Source organism: Mauremys reevesii, unplaced genomic scaffold (genome assembly GCF_016161935.1).
Source record: "Mauremys reevesii isolate NIE-2019 unplaced genomic scaffold, ASM1616193v1 Contig27, whole genome shotgun sequence".
Lineage (NCBI taxonomy): Eukaryota > Metazoa > Chordata > Testudines > Geoemydidae > Mauremys > Mauremys reevesii.
In genome coordinates this window covers 594,701-602,933 of record NW_024100837.1, presented here as the reverse complement: position 1 = coordinate 602,933, position 8,233 = coordinate 594,701, and positions in this window count along the sequence as shown.

Genomic DNA, 8,233 nt, shown 5'->3' with positions numbered 1-8,233 from the left:
CTTGACTTCAACTGGTGGTGGGGATGCTCAACAGTGCTGAAAGGTGTCTGCATCACCCACATTGGAACTCATCGGTCCCCTCACTGGGAGTCTCAGTGGAGAGGCTGAGGACTGAATGGAACTGGAAAAATGAATTAACTAAAGGTAGTGCCTCTGACTGAGGGATGACACACACTCGGGTTGAAGGTGGTGCAACTATGTTCTATGTCTTACCTGTTCTATGGATAAACAAAGGAATTGAGACTTCTGGGCTCTCAATCAGGCATGTTTCCTGAGCATTAAATTCACACCAAGAAGTCGTGGTCAGTAGGAAAGAAAGAGAGAAAAAAATGAAGGGTTAGTTGGGTTTTTTTCTGTGCTCTGAAATGATACCTTTGCAATTGCAGTTTTCACACACAATTAAATCGTTTTGCATGTATCTCTAGCAAATTATTTTTTTAAGTTTAGTGGCATTTGGAAGCAACGCAAATAGTCGTTCCTACTACCCACTTAATATTAACTGGATTGTGAGCTCACATGGCAACATAGGGTGTGGAAGGAAGTAAGCCTTTCCTTGTTGATTTAAGGGCCATCCAGGATCCCAGCCCCTGAGCTTGGCACTGTGCCTTTGAAGAGCTGTGGCTAGATGACATAGTGTAGCCTTATGTGAAGAAGTGAACCAAAACAGTATGTTTAGTTTTCCATGTACTATATACCTGCGCCCTTGTACTGGCATCTAGTGATGAATCTCTGAGAACCTAGCATGTACTCTTTCTGTTAGGCTGTAAATTGATTCATGTTGCAAACAACATACTTCTTTTCAACTGCCTCTCTTCATGCCATCCTGGTTTCCAGTTTCTTGTTAACAACTCCAAGCCACAGAGAAAATATCTTCTCTGCTAAATAGGTGTACTGAAGAGAACAACATCCACACTAGCCACAGAATTGTAGCTAGTATGTATGGGAATGGAGAGTATGTATTTATTCAGAAATAAATAGTCCAGTTCTCCTGCAATGAGTTAGGTGTTTCCCACCTGTGTCTGACCAGGGAGGTGGGGGGAAAGAGGAGGACCCTAATTCAAGGGAGGATGGGAAATCTTTGAAGTAGGGCAGCCTCTAGAAATAGAGTGGAGGTTGCCCAGAGTAGAGCACTCTGGTCAGGAGGGGCTGCAGAAGATGACTTCAAGAAGGTTTTAGATCATGGAGAGAGTCCTGGGTCTAGGGTTGAACTGTAAACAGAGGTGACTGGTTGTAGGTGGGAGGAGACCCAGCGAGGAGGATTATGAACGATGACCTACAGATTGAGTGGTTCTGGTGGACTGGTGATAACATGAGACCTCTTGGAAGGGGGATTTTGGGGGTTAAAGAACCAATAAAGAGTTACTCAAGGTAGCAAAATATGCTGGATTTTTGCCATTGGATGAGAAAAAGAAAAACAGAGGGGAAACAGGTGTCTAGCAGGATTTGAGGTATGGCATCTGTCCTTCTGGGTTTGGCAGTTGGGATAGATAAAGGAATGAGGAGGGAAACGGACGTACGGCTTGCTTGCAGTGCTGGGACCAGCCAGGGAGAGATGCTTGGTGACACTAAGCCTGTTACACCTGCTCACCTTTGCGCTATTGCCTCAGCACTTTGATTAATTCTTTTGTTCAGATGTGATTCCTACAGTAGTATCTTTCACTTCACAAGTGTTATCTGATGCATCTGGAGGGTAACTGATCAAGAAAAGAATTTTAATGTAATAGATTATGTCTTTTATACAAAGGCTATTGCTCTGGTCTTTTCAAAATACAGTGGCTTCTAATGGACTGCTTAAGTGGTAATTGCTCTCTTTATAGTAATTATCTGTATGAGGTAGGTGACTGACGTTGATTGGTATTAGTGGCCGTGTTGTGAGTTCTTCCTGTTCATGACCTGAAGCTTTTAGATAATGAGATTTTTCCTCCTCAGGGTAATAGATGCTTTTAGCTCTAGGCAGACACATTTGCATGGAAGCATTAGTCATGTTTTTATTATAAGTATCACTTCTACTTCCTATTTGGTTATCTAATAAACACTGTTTGTTTAAAGTTGGTGGTGGAATTCATGGGTCAGATTCACCCAGTGCAGTGGTGGGAAACAGAGGTCTAGGCACCACATGAATTTTATTCTGATGGCTTACGTACAATTTAAATGGTATGTAATCCTTGTTCTGGCACTCTGTGAAGGGGTTAATTTAACCCATAAGCCTGAAGTGGGGTGCAGTCCTTGTGCTGATTCTCTGCACCAGGGGTGAATTTCATTCTTTGTGTATTGCCGCAGCTTTTTTCTTTTCTAATTGGATGCTCTGTAGCTGTAGCGTCGCTGGGACGTTTGGGGCTGGTTTTGCTGGACATACATGTTTATGGAGCAGGTTTCTAGAATTCTGATGAGCATGCATTTGTGATAGCTTAGTTTTATTATTCAACTTTATTGAAAGCATGGCTGATCCATAGTCCATGTTGGACACAGTAGTTTGTGTAACTGTTTCTGATTTCAGGATTGGGGCCCGAGATAAGCAAAGTCTTATATAAAAACCATTCTCTACAGTTCATATTTTGATGCGGTGAGACTGTATTTAAAGATCAAAGACCCTGATTCACCAAAGCATTTAAACACATGCTTATGTGATGGCCATCATCTTGGTTGACACCTGGAATTGAACAAAGAGCCTGCTTATTTAACAACTTGAACTAAGAGAAGGTGTAACATACTCACATCCTATCTGAATTGGTCATAGATGGGGACAGGTTACAAACACAGAACATTTGGTTACTCTTGTAGTAAAGAGACAGAGCCTGAGCACTGGGACCGGTGCAACATTTAAGGCCTAAACCAAAAGCTATAAACCCAAGTTAAGCCATGTATTAAAGCAAATGCTTAGAAGTGTATTGTTTATGACATAAAGTTATTGCTACTGTACTAGGCACTAAATCTTTATGTACATACATTTCAGCTAGTACATATACATTTTAATTGAGTACAAAATAAGGTGGTGTGACAAAATAATAAATAAAATGTTTTGTTCAAAATCTTAAAACCAAAAAAGGTAACAAATGTTATAAAACAGATAAGGTGGGACATCAGTTGTTCATTACAGGGTTTTTTTTTATTTATAAATATCAGGGTCCCTTGCCGTAACCCTTTGTTTGGGCTAGGGGGCAGCAAAAAGTTCTGTTGCTGGCTGAGCTCATTCATTGTAATGGGCACACATGTGTTAATAGACCCATGAACCATATAGGGCACTAGTACCATGCTTCGTTAACAATAAACCTGGCCAATCGCCTTTGCCGCCAAACCAAGTCTGTGGCTTTTTTGGGTTGTACCATTAAGGTATGATGGGTTAGCTGCTTGCACAGAGTTGGGACGGCACACCAAAAAGCCACACATACACGCAAGCCAATTGACAACACTGGTGACGCTTACATCTAATCATATTCAATAAGCACAGTGCATTAAGCACGGAAGTAGAGCATGAGTTTAAAGTTAAGCATGTGCTTAAGTGATTTCCTGAATAGGCTGTGCCTAAATCAGTAAGGTCTTGGTCCTGAATATTGAAGTTGATGGGAATGTTGCCTTAGGCTTCAATGGGAGCGGAAGCAGACACAAAAATAGCTTATGTTTCATGTTTAGGTAACCACACAATGGGTTGGGCTTTTTAAATAAAAAAATGTCTGGATGTTAAGCTAAAATGTGTAGGGTGATGGAAATATCATGCATATTTTTACTAGTCTGTGCTGAATATGAAATAGCACCAGAAAGCAGTTGGGCTAAATATGTCAACTGGATTTGTCCAGGTGTGTCATTCACTATTATATCCTTCATGATGCTCAATATGCAAAGCCTACATCTTGGCTGGCAAACAGATATTGTCTCAAGTACAGATGATGCTTCAGGACTAACCTTCACTCCCGTTATGGTCCATGGCAAAGCTCCCATTGATGTTATTCACAGTGGTATTGAGACCCTCTGTGAAACGCCTCTTGCTCACTCAGAATAGATGTTGCTAATTTCAGTTTTGCATGTGTTGTGGCCGCCTCAGCAGCAAACTCAGAACATGAGCTCAAACTACCAGTGTCGGTCAGTCAAGATTCTAGGGCGACATGTCCAAAATGAATATGACGACAATATTTCCAGAGAGCCTTTCCTAAACTTAGTTGACAAAGGAAGTGGCATAATGTGTCTATTTTTATTTGTGCGATTAAGGAAAGTTGGCAAAATTTCACCCCCTCCCTGCCCATTGGTTAGATTAAAGCCCCAGTCAGTATCTCCAGAGGACCATTAGCACTTACATGTCAAGGTAATAGGCATTTTGGAAATAACCTAGATGGGAAAGGCCCATAATTACAGTGTTAGCAGGTACATATGTGACCGGAACCTTTTTTTTTCTCACTTCTTGGGCTAGATCCTCAGCTGGTGCAAAGAAACATAGCTCCATTAAGATCATTGTAGCTAAGTTGATTTACAGCAGATGAGGATCTGGATACAAATTTTTAAAATCTTTTCCCCCCACCACTTTTCTGCTTTATTTACTGGTTCCTGTGGTACAAGATTTGAACGAATTAGACAAGTGAAAGAAAAGACTTTTTGAACTAGAAGGAAAAAGAAAGTTTGAGTGGATTCTGTGGTGGAGGCTGCATTGCAGTGCTCATTAGTACTTTATCATATCTCTTGGTGTGAAATTCACTGCACGGGGGAGATCACGGGTTCCAGAGTTCCAGTGTTCAAGGAAAGAGCAAATATGACACAATTGTTATGTGTTTAAGGCCTGAAGGCTTAAGGGATATTGCAGTGGTGCATTGGCCAAAGGCCTTGTGTTGGCCATCTGCACAGGGGTGGATTTCATTCTCTGTGGTTTCCTTCATCGTTGAGACCTCCACTGCAGCATAACCAGCACAGCCACATATTTTACTTCCTATTATGATCCCTGTCTAGTCCTCTTGGGCCAGACTCTGCCAGCATCACTCACAATAATTATGATGTTACGCGGGCAAGTAGAACCATTTAAATTAATGGGACTACTCAGGAAGGTCCCAGTCAGGATGGCAAAACTGATCCATTTGCATTTTCTTTAAGGCTTGCATTTGCAAAAGTGCCTAAATCTCATTGAAATTCAATGGGAATCGGCAACCCGCCTCCTTTGAAAATCCTTGATTTAGATTGTAAACTCCTCAGGACGCAGACTGTCTTCATCTTTGTGTTGTGTACAGCACCAGGCACACTATCATTGTTTTAATAATAGCCCATTAATTATAAACACACACTGTAGTCACAGCGATTTAAATACCACACATTTAGGTACTGATTCTCCTCTCACTTTGTGACATAAGTGGCTTTGATGGAGTTAGTCCTAGTTTACAGAAGTGTAAGTGAGATCAGAATCAGAACCATTTGATTTATGAGCATAATAATGCAGTGAGAAATTCAACACCCTCATGCATGTAAACAAGGAAGATTTGATGGAAGAATTATGTGTTCTGGTCCCATGCCATAAGGCAGATGTTATATAAATATATCAACCATCAGGAGCAGGATGAGTCAGGCATAGGCTACTTTATTGTAGTTAACTTTCACTAACTATGAACATCTCTATATTGCCATAAATATACATGGCACTTTTCTGGAGCACAGAAAAGATAGTCCCTGCTCCCAGAACTTTACGGACAAGGAAAAGAAGTTGGGCTAGAAGGGATGATGAGACCAGGTATAAGAAGAACCGCACAGGAAGGATTCATTAAAGTATAGTAGAGCATTCAGCAGGAGACAACTAGAAGACTGTACCAAGCAGCATGAAAGAACATGCAAAGGAAAGTATGGAAGCACACAGGTAGGAGAAATTTGGAGCAATCAAGGTGATAGATGACCATGGTGCACACAAGGATTTTAATGGTGGGAATAGGCCTTTTCACTCAGCATTAATCATGCAAGTAACAGTCCTCGAAAATAAGTTCATGACCCAAATGAGCAAGTGCATTACTGGTTTCCACTCTGCCCTGGCCTAGGCAAATTTGTACAACTTGGAAGCCCAATTTATGTTTCCTGAATTGGGCACTCTCAGCAGCATAACTCAAGGACAGTGGAATCCTTAATAGGATCAGGTGGTATTTCATACACAAAGTATCACAAAGGGCTTTGCCAGAATGATTTAGAAAGTGGTCATGAAACGAGCATTTTGGAAAACTTGGCCACCTTAGGCACATAGCAGTAGTTCATACTGGCAGTAGCCTTGGACAGTAGAAACTGTTTAACAGAGAGAGGGGATGATGGGCAGGTCTGTACCATGCAATGTAGATTATCAAGGGACTTGCAGGGCCTGTCTACACTATAAATTTAAGGTGACCTATGTTAGGTCAACTTATAAGTGCATGTCCACACTGTCCTTCTTCTGTCAGTCGTGTGTGTCCTCACCACAAGCACTTCCACCAACTTAAGAGAGGCAGTGCGTGGGGGGAGAGGGGGCAGAGAGACAGAGCTCTCAGCTCCATGCACTTTGTATTATTTAGCTCATGCTAAAATAAATTTGTTAGTCTTTAAGGTGCCACAAGTACTCCTGTTTTTTTTGCGGATACAGACTAACACGGCTGCTACTCTGAAACCTTTGTATTCTGTGTTATAATTAAAATCAATATATTTGAAAATGTAGAAAACATCCAAAAATATTTAAATAAATTTTAGTCTATTATTGTTTAACAGTGTGATTAATCGTGTGATTAATTGTGGTTAATATTTGTAATCATGCAATTAATCATAATTAATTTTTTTAATCGCTTGACAGCCCTAATTTTGAGTCAACCAAAACATTTTGTTTCAACACAATCAAAACATCCCTTTTATATTTCAACAATTTAAAAATACTTTTAAAAAAATACAACAAATGGAAAGTTTGAAACAGTCATTTCAAGCTGAAAAATCAAAACATTTTTATTCAACCGTCCGGGAATGAAACACTGATTTTTTTCCCCAAAATGAATAATTTGGTAACATTGACACCAATGCACAAACCATTTCAGTGTCAAGGTGCATTTTGTTGCCAAAAAAAGTGGACAGGGGGGTTGGCTGAAAAACTTCATCCAGGTCTAGTTAAGACATCTAATATTCACATCATGCATGTGCCATAAAAAAGATAAAAAGATTTATGAGAGTAGGTGAAGGAGAAAACCAGTTTCAATTGATCTACAACAGCACTTTTCCTATTTAAATTAAATAGGCTGCTACTATCCGCTAAGAATCCTGTTAATAAGTTGATCAGCTTATTATCATTGTACATTATTTTAAACTTGTATTATTTTTTCCTTTCCATTTGTTAAACCTGTCTTGCTGGGTGTAACAATGCAGCCTCTGTTGGGACACTACTGAGAGTATTAATTCAGGACAAATTGCTTAAAGCAGGGCAGTGACAGCCCAAAACTGGAATTCCTTGCACGCCAAACCAGCCAAACAGAGACAACTTTGGTTTTACCCCACTGGCTAACCAGAAGTCACACAAGCAATTCTCTAGACACTCCAGTTTCCCAGTATCACCACCAGGGCCACTCCTTATGGGGATGAATGGTTATGAAAACCAATACCCCAGTAAAAGAAAAAAGGTTTTGCCGATCCCAAAGGGCCAAGCCCCAGACCCACGTCAATATTCTAGTTAGATCTTACTCACAAAGCACGCTGTTGCCAATCCTTTAAAATCTAAAGTCTAAAAGTTTATTCATAAAAAGAAAGAAATATAGAAGAGAGCTAAAAATTGTCAAAGTAATCAATTACATATGGCAATGGCAAAGTTCTTGGTTCAGGCTTGTAGCAGTGATGGAATAAACTGCTAACACAAATCAAGTCTCTGGAGTACCTCCACACCTTGGATGAGTCATTCAGTCCTTTGTTCAGAGCTTCAGTGTAGCAAAATTCCTCCAGAGGTGAGAAGCAGGACTGAAGACAAGATGGAGGAGGTGATGCTGCCTTTTATAGTCTTTTTTGCCATGTGGCATGTGCTTCCTTTGTTCCAAATACAAGCCACCTAGCATATGGCATGGAAAAAACTTACAATTCTGTCCATAGGCATCTCCCTGCCTGCCTTGCTGAGTCACAAGGTGTATCTGCCTTCTCTCAATGGGTCAGTTGTATAGCTGATGGTCCTTAATGGGCCATCAAGCAAGCTAGGCAGTGCTGATGCCAAATCAGCTGGGGTGTCACCCAGAAGCATAGCACAAGTTTGAAATACAGACAGTATAGCGCCAATACTTATAAC